Consider the following 13008-nt stretch of genomic DNA (forward strand, 5'->3'; position numbering starts at 1 on the left):
GAACTTTACCTCCCATGTTTTCTTTTTGGACTTTTATAACTTCCTTTGTTATGTTCAGGTTTTTAATCCATTTTGAGTTAATTTTTGTATATGGCCTAAGATAGGGTCCAGTTTCATTCTTTTGCATGTGGCTGTCCAATCTTTCCATCACCATTTATTGAAGAGACTCCTTTCCCAGCTGTATATTCTTGGTTTCTTTGCCATAAGTTAATTGATCATATTTGCATGTGCTTATTTCTGGGCTCACTATTCTGTTCCATTAATCTCTGCGTCTGTTTTTATGCCAGTACCACACTGTTTCAATTATTAGAACTTTGTAATATAGTTTGAAATCAAGTTGTTTGATACCTCCAGTTTTGTTCTTTATCAAAATTGCTTTGACTAATTGGGGTCTTTTATGATTCCTTACAAACTTGAGGCCTCTTTGTTCTATTTCTGTGGAAAAGGCCATTGCAATTTTGATAGAATTGCATAGTATCTATAGATTCCTTCAAGCATTATGAACATTTTAACAATATTCTCCCAACCCATGAGGACATAATATCTTTCAATTTGTGTCTTCTTCAGTTTCTCTCATTAACATCTTGTTATTTTCAATATACAGCCATTTCTTATCCTTGCTTAAATTCATTCCTAAGTATTTTATTCTTCTTGATGCAATTGTTAATGGCATTGTTTTCTTAAATTCTCTTTCTGATAGCTCATTATTAGTGTATAGAAGTACAACAGATTTTTGTGTATTTATTTTGTATCTTGCAACTTTACTGAATTTATGTGTTGGTTCAGAGAGCCTAAAATATTTATTATCTGGCCCTTTAAGAAAAAAGTGGTGGACCTCAAACTCAAATGCCAGCTCTCCCTGAATCGCTTTTTTTTTTTAGCTGTCCCTCTGGGGAGTCACTGCTTCTAGTCCTACGCTTTTCCACTCTCCTTGAGGGCTTGCCTATGGCCTGGCTTTAAAGTAAATGTGCTGAATGTAACTGGGTCAGTTTTTCAGGGGTTCTTTGTTCACCTATTTAATTCTGGCCAATCCTCTGGTGTATAAGACCTCAAGCTCCTAGATCTTCTAAACTATAAAATATTTGTAAAGTCAGATCTCAGCTTTTAAAAAAAATTTTTAATGACTCAATAACTAATGTCTACAAATACACGTTTATTTAATTTTATTCTTTTCCCCAATTATTTTTATTAGTTGGACGCTAATTACTTTACAATATTGTAGTGGTTTTTGCCATACATTGACATGAATCAGCCATGGATTTACATGTGTTCCCCATCCTGAACCCCCTCCCACCTCCCTCCCCATCCCATCCCTCTGAGTCTTCCCAGTGCACCAGCTCCGAGCACTTGTCTCATGCATCCAACCTGGACTGGCGATCGGTTTCACACTTGATAATATACATGTTTCGACGCTGTTCTCTCAGATCATCCCACCCTCGCCTTCTCCCATAGAGTCCAAAAGTCTGTTCTATACATCTGTGTCTCTTTTTCTGTCTTGCATATAGGGTTATCATTACCATCTTTCTAAATTCCATATATATGCATTAGTATACTGTGTATTGGTGTTTTTCTTTATGGCTTACTTCACTCTGTATAATGGGCTCCAGTTTCATCCACCTCATTAGAACTGATTCAAATGAATTCTTTTTGACGACTGAGTAATATCCCATTGTGTATATGTACCACAGCTTTCTTATCCATTCGTCTGCTGATGGGCATCTAGGTTGCTTCCATGTCCTGGCTATTATAAACAGTGCTGCAATGAACATTGGGGTGCACGTGTCTCTTTCAGATCTGGTTTCCTCGGTGTGTATGCCCAGGAGTGGGATTTCTGGGTCATATGGCAGTTCTATTTCCTGTTTTTTAAGGAACCTCCACACTGTTTTCCATAGTGGCTGTACTAGTTTGCATTCCCACCAACAGTGTAAGAGGGTTCCCTTTTCTCCACACCCTCTCCAGCATTTATTGCTTGTAGACTTTTGGATAGCAGCCATCCTGACTGGCGTGTAATGGTACCTCATTGAGGTTTTGATTTGCATTTCTCTGATAATGAGTGATGTTGAGCATCTTTTCATGTGTTTGTTGGCCATCTGTATGTCTTCTTTGGAGAAATGTCTGTTTAGATCTTTGGCCCATTTTTTGATTGGGTCATTTATTTTTCTGGAATTGAGCTGCAGGAGTTGCTTGTATATTTTTGAGATTAATCCTTTGTCTGTTTCTTCATTTGCTATTATTTTCTCCCATTCTGAAGGCTGTCTTTTCACCTTGCTTATAGTTTCCCTTGTTGTGCAAAAGCTTTTAAGTTTCATTAGGTCCCATTTGTTTATTTTTGCTTTTATTTCCACTATTCTGGGAGGTGGGTCATAGAGGATCTTTCTGTGATTCAATATTGTGAAAATACCGTGTTCATGGAGGACACGTTTATTTTAAATTCCTGTTTATTTTGGTGCTGCCATTACCTTTTTGAGGCTGGATGTGCAAGCACTTCTGCTGTATCATATCTATATTTCCAAGACATCTCCAACTGCAAAATCACAGACTGAAAATAACAGAACTTAGGAGAAAAAAAGGGTCAGAGCAGACCACTGCAAATCTGAATACTGTGAACCGCAGCCATTATATAAAGATAATACTCCTAATAAAAACTGCAGCAGACTTGGAAACAATACATTTAAAGCCTAAGTAGTAAATACTATAATAAATATATAACTTTACCTTTAGGAAGGTCAAATCAGTATGCTTGGGAAAGAGGGGAAGTTAAGGTGACTGGAGGCTCCTTCCGCTTCTATGGAAACAGGATCAGATGCACAGTGATGGAGGAGAACCCCACGGGAGCACTTCCCAGATGGAGCCTATGGCCACACTGAGCCAGGAGGGAGAACATTCATGGTGTGCAGTCCTCTGTGCCTCTGTGGCTTGTGCATACAGCTGAGTGAGTTTTCTTTTGCATTCAACTGCGGTTTCTGATTCTATAGAACATTAATGTGCTGGGGGGGGGAATCGTGTATGAAAGCCGCTAACATGCTCTGTTCACATCACTCCTTACTTATCCCTCATGTAGAAGCTTATTGGCATTGAAGAAACATGTGTTTTAGCAGAACTGACTGTACTTTTCTCCTTCAGACTCTGTCATTTCTTCCCTTTCTCAAAATAATTTTATGTACTAAACAGCAGTATCGGCAGAAGAATCTGAATCCCAGTAACTGGCCAAAAAAACAAGCCAATATCAAATGAACATTAAAAATTCCAGGTCAGCATTTATGTCAAGACAGCATGTATATACCACAGTGTATATTAAATCCAAAGAGAATGAAGAATAAAAGGTTGACTAGAAGGTTATTAATCACCTGATCCTTCCCTGTGCCAGGGAAGGCTGGCACATAACTCACTTCTGGCTCCCCATTGGAGAAATTATCAGCTGCTGATCGAGTAGCATGTTTGTTTATTCATTTTTGGCTGCACGGGTCTTTGTTGCTGCACATGGGCTTTCTCTAGTTGTGGAGAGCTGGGGCTACTCTCTAGCTGCGGTGCACAGGCTTCTCACTGCAGTGACTTCTGTTGTGGATCACGGGCTCTAGGCACAGTGGGCTTCAGTAGTTGCAGCACAAAGGCTCAGTAGTTGAGGACCACGGGCTCTAGAGCATGGGCTCAGTAGTTGTGGCTCATGGGCTAGGTTGTTCCATAGCATGTGGGATCTTCCTGGACCAGGAATTGAACCTGTGTCCCCTGCATTGACAGGCAGATTCCCAGCCACTGAACCACCAGGGAAGCCTCTGTGAATAATTTTTTTTAAAGACACACGTAAGGTTGGGTATTTATAAGTATATATCAACACATGAATAGGGTATGACAATAAGAAATGAAAAACCCATAATGATGTATGTAACACTAGAGAAAAATAATAAGCCCACTGGAGTTGAAAAATATTGAACATTCTCAGGAAGAAGAAGAAATACAGAAAATTAGACTTTGAAAAATGTTGTTAAAAGAAAGATAAATCTAGTATTTTTTTGCTCGGGGCATATACAATGAGGTCATATTGGTCCTAATAGAGGAAATAAAGAAAGTTCAGCAGAAGCTGTGCTGAGCAGCAGCAGTCTTGTGGAAGGTGAGATAAGGTGTAAGGAGCACCTTGTTATCAGCCGGAATCACATAACAGTAAGCACTGGGAACATTTTGGTATGCTGGCAGAAATCCTCAAAAGGGTGTCAGAGCAAAAAATTTGAGGCAAAGTAAAATAATGGGTTATTTCTAAATGTGCAGAATTAGCTTGTGACCAGACTGTAGAGAGCCAGTTAAGTGTCAGGGTTTGAGCAGCTGTCAGAGGCAATATATGAAATGTTTGAACAAGCCATTGATGGAAAATGCAAAAGGGAAGAGTGACCTCAGCAGTGTTAGAAGAAATGCCAGTCAAATGAGTAACTGCATAGATAAAATGTTGGCATTAAAGTTTCCCCAAATTGGAGTGTTGCAATGGGTGGATGTGTTAACTAAATTTGGAACTGCTTTCAAATGTGAATGTTAGATCACACAGACACAAATAATTTCACAAATAAATTAAGGGTTTTATTTTCTCTTACTTAAGAAAGACAGGCAACTCAGGGCTGCTTTAGTGGCCTGTCATCTGGGATCCAGCCTGCTTTTGTCTTTCTACTCCACCATAATGATGTGCGTGTGTTCCTGTGTGCTCACTTGCTTCCATTGTGTCTGACTCTTTGCAACCCTATGGACTGTAGCCCGCCAGGCTCCTCTGTCCATGGGATTCTCCAGACAAGAATACTGGAGTGGGTTGTCATGCATCTCCTGCCTTACAGGCAGATTCCTTACTACTGAGCCACGGAGGAAGCCCACCCATCCTCAAATTTATCTTTTGATCCAGTATGGATGCTGAAACTCCAGCCATTAGGTCCTCAGTCCACTTTGGACACAAGAGAAAGATGGAAGACTAGAAAGGAAGCATCTGTGGTGAGGCAGCCCTCTTTCTTTTTCTTTAACTCTTTATTTTATATTGGGGTCTAGCCGATTAACTATGTTGTAATAGTTTCAGGTGGACAGTGAAGGGACTCAGCCATACATGTATATGTGTCCATTCTCCCCAGACCCCCTTCCCATCAGGTGAGGCAGCCCTCTTCAGAGTTTTCTTGAGAGTTGTACACAGTCCTGACCTACCCTAATTGCTAAGGAGACTGGGAAATGTGACCTTTTATCTGGAACTATTTCTGCAGTGGAGTTCTGTTCATACGAAGAGAAGTGTAACTACCAGCTGTCTCTACCACCAGAGGGATATGTGCTGAGCTAATCTTTGTATTAAATGAAGGGTAGGGAGGATGCCCAGGAAATATGCCTGTGTAGGACAACGTCTCAAGATAAACTAAAGTTGGGGTAAAGGTAAAAATAAAGAGCAATAAAAATGTTGCCGCAATAGGAGTATGTCAAAGACCACTTGGTGAGAAAAAAAAGGTATGTATGATAAAGTCTCTTTCCTAAATAAGCTGTCAGAGACACTCACTTTCAGAGAGTGATGGTGAAGAGCTTTGTTGCAGTCCTGGTTCTGCCATGTAACTCACAGGGTGACCTTAGGCAGGTGTCTTGATCTCTCTGAGCCTCAGTTTGCCCTTCTGGAAGGTGGCAACAGCAGTCCCTTCCTCCTAAGGTAGTTGTGAGGATTAATGGAAATGCTGCATGAAAAGTCCCGGCACACACTGGGAGTCCAGCACACGGGCCCCCACGCCCACAATGTGACTGCTCAGAGTCCTGTTCAGCCGAGCGCAAAGCAGCTGGCAAGGTCTTTTAACCTCATGCTGGAGGGCGAGGGAGGGATCTCATTCATCCTGACCCAGTCCTCAGCACTCGTCTGCTGAAGAAGAATGAGAAGGACCAGGAATATTGGGAGGAAGGAGCCCACTCATTGACTGGGAGAATTGTGTATTGAGTGTGTACTTGAGAGCTCCAGAGCCAGAAGAAATAACATGTCTGTGAGTGGATGACTTGCCTGGAAACCCCCAAGATAAGGTGACTGATTAGACGACTGTTGAAGAATCAGGATGATTCCCCCACGTACAATCAATCCTGTGATTATAGCAATCCGAGTGATGAGAAATTAGGAAACATCAAAATCGTTACCTTGGACAGCAAAAAAAGAAAAAATGTTTGAACGCTTCTGAGTGTTTGAAAGCTTTTCTCAGAATAAAATATGGTGACTTGTGTATGTTATCATGGAGAATATCTAATAAAAGCGAGCCCCTCACCCAGCTTCACCAGTTATCAACTCGTGGCCAGCCATATTTCCTCTTTGTCCCCCACCCCCCGATTATTTTGAAGCAAATCCAAGACATTTCATTATTTCATCCCTAAGTATTTCATTGTGTACCTCTATCAAGTCTCAAAACAGTTTAACCACAGTACCATTATCACCCCTGAAAATAATTATTAAATTCTTAACATTGAATACACAGTGTGCAGATTTCTTAGACTACACTCATAATTTTTTTGAATTTATTCAGTTAGGATGCAAATAAGATCCACACGTTATTATTGGTTATGTTCTATATAAGTCTCTTAATGGAGGTTCATTGGTTGAAGAAACGGGGTTATTTATCCTGTAGTTTCCCGCAGTCTGAATTTTATTAATTGCATACTCATGGTGTGATTTGCCATCTTTCTCTCCCTACTCTCTTTTCTGAAATTGGTAGATAAGAGATTCCAGCTTGATCAAATTCAGGTTTGACTCTTTGGAAGGCCACTTTGGAGGTGTGGTTGGGGACTCCCCTCAGGAGGTACAGAAGTCTGTTTATCTTGTTTTTCTTGATGTTCTCAGCTATTAAGAATCATTGCCTAGATCCATTAGTTCATCAGTGCTTGCAAATGGCGATTTCCTAATTAAATGTTTTTACACACTCACTTAATTTAAATATATTAGATGTTTTTCAGTCTGTCGAAGTTATTCCTACTAATATTATATTGACTTTAAAATTCAGCCTATTTAAATTTCGTGAATGCTAAGTTTGGGAACATCTGAAAATTCATCTAAGTGAAAAGACCTGGCTAACATCTGCACTGTGCTGGCACCCTCTGCCTTTCCCAGATTTTCTCCTTTTTTTAAAGCTTTCTCACTTTAATGCTTCTAAGTGGAGTTAAGCCTCAACCCTGTGCTACGTCCATATGCTTAACCAGCTGAACTTTCAGACCTACCGGCTAGATAGGTTTCCTGGTGATTGATTTTTTTCCTGGAGACCCAGAGGCCCACAATGGTGCACATATGGTATCTAATGGTGAGTAACTGAGTTAATGGTGTGTGAAGGTGACCTGAATAAATATGAATCAGAACTAATGTGGAATATGGCAAGCTGTTCCTACAGTTAATGTGGAATATTTCTGTTTCTGCCTAAGTGGGTGTTAGGTAACTCCCTTGTGGGGAAGCCATATAGCCCTGAACTCAGAAATTCTGTCTAGGACACAGGAGATCAAAGGCCTCCTCTTCTGCACCTTTTTAAGGAGGACATTCACTTTCCCTTTTTCACATTCTGCTGGGATCTGGAAGACCGTGCCGTTCTTCTTTTATGTTTCCTCTTTCTAAATTGAGAACTGCAAATGACCAAAACCAATGAGGCACTAGTGTGGTTTATCAGCTTTTCCCACCCGTTCCTTCTAGGAAAATTTGACTTGCCAAATTTTTTTCTCAGTAGGAAAGTGGTTATTTGCAAGCACCTCTTCAGGGCTGGATTGCTCCTTGGCCTTCAGCTTGATTTTAATTGTTACATCCATGTCAATGAAAAAAAAATTTGAGCAAGAACACCCCACCCCCCTGTCAATCTATGGGTGTTAATATATTGATAAAGAATGAACAGTACTGTAATAATGTTATGTGTATTCTGAAAACCTGAAAACTACAAACATTTTCACTTTTTTTCCCCTTACATCCCACTGGATCTCCTTGCACATCCCACTTTGGGGGTGCACATCATTTAGGGTAGACACTGCATGAAGTTCCAGTGAGGCAGTGGTACCCTCCGGACATACCGTACCTCAAAGGCAAAATTTAACTAATTTTTAAAATCAGGAAATACAGTAAGACATTATTTTCAGCATAAAAGTTTTTACTGTTTTCGGAAGTGAAATTTTCTTTTGGATCGCATGGCAGGGCTCCACAACCATTTCAAAGGTGGAACTTCTTGAAGGACTTGAATCTGACCTATGTCCACTCATGCATGAAATCGTGTGACTGCTGCCGAGGACCCAGTGAAGTTGCATGATATGTATTATAATATGTGAAGCTTCTGTCACCCCCCCCCCCCAATCTATGATAGTGGTCGCTGATTCCTGTTAAAACAGTCAGTGCGCAGTTCCTTTAGAACATTACATTATTTGTGGGCCAGGTCTCCCCGGAAGCAGGCCACTTCCCACCATGTTCCACAGTTTCTTTTGCTGGAGAAACACCCCTTTTTCAGTATCAGTTATAACAATCCTCAGACTCAGTGCTACTCTGCAGCCTGTGTCAGACGCCAGAGGTCTTTGCCTTTTGGACTCCTGACTGTTTATTTTAACAGATGCACATTGAGCACTTCTTTTTTTATTATTTAATGTATTTATTGTAATTGGAGGATAATTACCCCACGATATTGTGATGGTTTTTGCCCTACACCGACATGAATCGGCCCCAGGTATACATGTGTCCCCCGCCGCCATCCCAAACCCCCCTCCACCTCCCTCCCCACCCCATCCCTCTGGGTTGTCCCGGAGCACCAGCTTTTGCTGCCCTGCTTCATGCATCGAGCTTGCACTGATCATCTATTTTACACATGGTAATGTACATGCTTCAGTGCCACTCTGCCAAATCATCCCACCCGTTCCTTCTCCCACATAGTCCAAAAGTCTGTTCTTTGCGTCTGGGTCTCCCTTGCTGTCCTGCATACAGAATCCTTGGTACCGTCTTTCTAAATTCCATATATATGTGTTAATATACAGTATTTGTCTTTCTCTTTCTGACTTACTTCACTCTGTATAATAGGCTCCAGGTTCATCCAGCTCAATAGAATGGACTCAAATGTGTTCCCTTTTATAGCTGAGTAATATTCCATTGTGTAAATGTACCACAATTTCCTTATCCATTCATATGCTGATGGACATCTAGGTTGCTTCCATGTTCTAGCTATTGTAAATAGTGCTGCAATGAACACTGGGGTACATGTGTCTCTTTCAATTCCATTTTCCTTGATGTATATGCCCAGCAGTGGGATTGCTGTGTCGTATGGCAGTTCAATTCCAAGTTGTTGTTTGTTCCCTATTTTTTTAAATTAATTAATTATTTTAATTGGACTCTAATTACTTTACAGTATTGTGGTGGTTTTTGCCATACATTGACATGAATCAGCCATGGGTAATCCCAGGTTTTTAAGGAATCTCCACACTGTTCTCCATAGTGGCTATACCAGTTTGCATTCCCACCAACAGTGTAAGAGGATTCCTTTTTCTACACACCCTCTCCAGCATTTATTGTTTGTAGACTTTTTGATGGCAGCCATTCTGACCCGCGTGAGATGATACCTCATTGTGGTTTTGATTTGCATTTCTCTGATAATGAGTGATGTTTAGCACCTTTCCATGTGTTTATTAGCCATCTGTATGTCTTCTTTGGAGAAATGTCTGTTTAGGTTTTTTGCCCGCTTTTTGATTGGGTTGTTCATTTTTCTGGAATTGAGCTGCTTGTATATTTTGGAGATTAATTATTTGTCAGTTGTTTCATTTATCATGTTCTCCCATTCTGAGGGCTCTCTGTTCACCTTGCTTATAGTTTCTTTCATTGTGCAAAAGCTTTTACATTTAATTAGGTCCCACTTGTTTATTTTTGTTTCTGTTTTCATTACTCTAGAGGATCTTGCTGTGGTTTCTGATGGTGTTGATCTAAACTAGTGCTCAGAGACATATTCGACTAGGTCTTTGCCTTCCCTGGAAACTGGGAATCAGGTTGGGGACATAGACACTGCACCCTCATCACTGTTTAAGGAGATAGGGAATAGTAGGTGGGGAGGACAATGTCCTTGGGCTGGGGGGAGGCAGCTTAAGAGTAGGAGAGGAGATGGTGCCGTTAGTGATTGGCTTGAGAAAAGTTGAAAGAGCAGGTACCATCGGAGTGCATCTGAGCCGTGAGCTGGGGATGAAAGAAAGGTTTGACAAGGCTGAGAAATCCTAAGAAGAATGCTAACCCTGACACAGCTCTTTATAGCTTGAGTCACTTGTCCACATCATCTCATGTAATTTTTTTGGACCTCTCTGGAAGAGATGGTGGTTCAGTTCTGGTAAATGGCCAAACCCAGGTCTCCTGACTCCTGGTCTCTCACCATTTTCCCTGTGCCTCCCTTGGGCAGGTTATGATGAGTGCTGGTTTGGTGGCAGATCTGTGGAAATTGTGAGAGGTGGGGGAAGAGGTGTGGACTGAGGGTGGGAGAGGGGGTTATAGAAAGCCTGAAGGAGTTTCCAAAGTGATGGGCAAGCGTTAGACCTCAGCTTTGTATTCCCAGTGTATTTTAATTGTTTCTGTTTTCAAACTCTTGCTTCTAAATTAGACACTTTGGCTGTTTTTCATTTCTAAATATATTTATTTGTGGCATTTTAGATTCAAATGTGTGTGATTAGGCTAATCACTTGTATTTTGCTAACTTCCATGTTTTCAGAAAGGGAGGAATGAAGGGAAGAGGTTTCAAGAGACATGTGATTTACTTCAAGGAATGGAAAAGAGTATTTTTAGCTTCCCTCTTAAAAATCAGTCCTTCACTTAAAGACCAGTGGTTAGCCATTATCAAAGGGAACGTTCTCTGCCATGACAAAGTCGGGATCTGTATGCTCTGACTTCCTCGAAAAGCACAGGGTATTTATTATGCCTGTGCCTGGAATCCGGAAGGTTGTTCTTGGTTTGACTGGAGCAGGACAAGGAAAGAGCCTGAGAGAGAGAGTCTTGTGTTTTAAATGGCCTGGTTTATCACATGTCAGGTCCCAGCCTTTACAACAAAGATGTGTTGACACTTGCTATTCAGAGGGGAGAGATTATGCACATTATTACCAACTGACACATCCATCATCATGAAGTCCTGGGTATTAATGCATATGGTGCTGGACTGAATGCCTTGGAGAGGAAATTTAACAAGCACAGCCCTGACGCAGTAGAGCTTAAGCCTAGAAATTTGAAACTGCAGTGGAAGCGAGCCTGAGAAGACCCACCCAGAGGTGGGATCTCCTTCATCATGGGTCCTGTACCAAGGACAGAAGACCGGTCTGTGAGTGAAGGATCTGTCCTGTTCCACAGGGAGGCACTGCATCAGGGTCAGTGGGGTGCCTGGTCTCTACCGGGACAAAGCGCGGGTGTTCTTTCAGAGGCCTGTGGAGAGTGGGGTGCATGACTGTGCCTGTGTGTCGGATAATATGGTAGGAACTGTGACCCTGTTGTGTAATGATAAGAGTCATTTGTTTCTGCAGATACTCCTAGGAGATAATAGGGCAGCTGTGCTGTTGCCTTATTTTACAGATAAGAAAACCAAGCTTGGGAACTTGCCCAGAGGTCCCACAAGAAGTTAGTTACAGAGCTGGCATAAAAGCCCAGATTGCTTCTTTCTGGATCCCAGACTGCCTACTAAATTTTACACAAATGTGGATGGGTCCCCAGAAGGGCCTAAATCACTTCAGATCAGAGTAGGGGCTGGCCTGCCCATGGAAAGGCTGTCCACAGGCAGACCGCAGTCCCTTCCTCTCCTTATTCCGAATAATGAAACACGGCCGGGACAGGTGGCCCACGTCTGCCATCCATTTTGGGAGATGGCATTTACGCTGAGTGCCAACTGCTGGTAAGAGCCCCCAAGCATAAGGATCTTCAAAAAGCCCTTGGTGTTTTTGAAGCAGTGTTGTTCATCACCCAACGTGTAACCAGCCCAACAGTAAGAGCCTCCTGGGCATGTAATTATGTCTTATTCAGAGATGTCTCCCTCCTGTGCAGGCTTCGCAGTGAGGATCTGGGACAGCACCGCTGGCCACATTTGTGACCTGCCTGATCTGTGTGGCTGTCCCCGTCTCCCCAACAGGGTGCTTTTGATTATTCATTAAGGCTTCAAAGAGAAGATACCTACAAATACTACCTCAGCATCGAATCGTTTTATTAATTCTCTGAAAATCAGTGAAACCATAAACGAGGATTTTTTTCCCCTAAAGGTAACTTCTTTCAGTCCCAGACTGTGTGTTGCTATTTGTGTACAACGCAGTGGCCTGGGCTTGTGGTTTTGTAACTCAGAATTAAATGAATGGAGCCCATCTTCCTGTGCCCCACCCCCACTCCCGTCTTCGCAAGGTCCGAGAAGAAGCACACACGTATTCAGTGCAGTGTAAATCCTGTCTTTGTGTGTGTGGTTCAGCAACTAGAGCTTTCCTTCTCATTCAGAGCTGGGAGAGGCTCGCAAGACAGTGAGGCCCGTGGGAAACCCTCCCTGTTTAGAATGAAGGATGCAGGTGTGCACTCTCCCGTAGATGTGCGTCATACGCTACTTTCCCTTCCTGGTTTTCCAACAAAATAGGGCTGTCTCTGTGTATTCCACCTCCCAGATCTCTACACGGTCACTGCATTGAAGTGTACCCTTTGGGGCTGCCCTGTGTGATTTCGGAGACAGGTAGTTATCTCCCCCACCCCCACCCCCACCCCCCGCCGTCTGTAGTGTGGGAAAGTCCGAAATTGCAGGAAAGCAATTTCCTCTCATCCTGTGTGCATCCAGGTTAGGTGTGTATTCCACCAGTTACCTTGTGTGTGCTGATTCATGTATCCTGCTTCATGTAAAAGAAACTTTTTGAAATGAATAAAAAGTGTTTCTGTATAAACTATGAGTAAAGTTAGGTGGACAGATGTGGCTACACTCTAACATGACAATATGAAAAGCACCAGTCTTGGTGGAGTCAGTGACAGATCCATAAGAGCTGCCAGTCGAAAAGAGAAAATGTCATGTTGTTATTCGTTACTGAGAGAGACCACCAGAG

General features: G+C 42.1%; 1 protein-coding gene across 1 annotated transcript in view; it reads left to right on the forward strand.

Moving 5' to 3' along the window:
- MGAT5 (alpha-1,6-mannosylglycoprotein 6-beta-N-acetylglucosaminyltransferase) overlaps positions 1-13008 on the forward strand; it is a 387153-nt gene that overhangs the window by 307197 nt on the left and 66948 nt on the right. The gene's annotated exons all lie outside the window — the stretch shown is intronic.

The sequence above is a fragment of the Cervus canadensis genome, chromosome 15 (assembly GCF_019320065.1).
Source record: "Cervus canadensis isolate Bull #8, Minnesota chromosome 15, ASM1932006v1, whole genome shotgun sequence".
Lineage (NCBI taxonomy): Eukaryota > Metazoa > Chordata > Mammalia > Artiodactyla > Cervidae > Cervus > Cervus canadensis.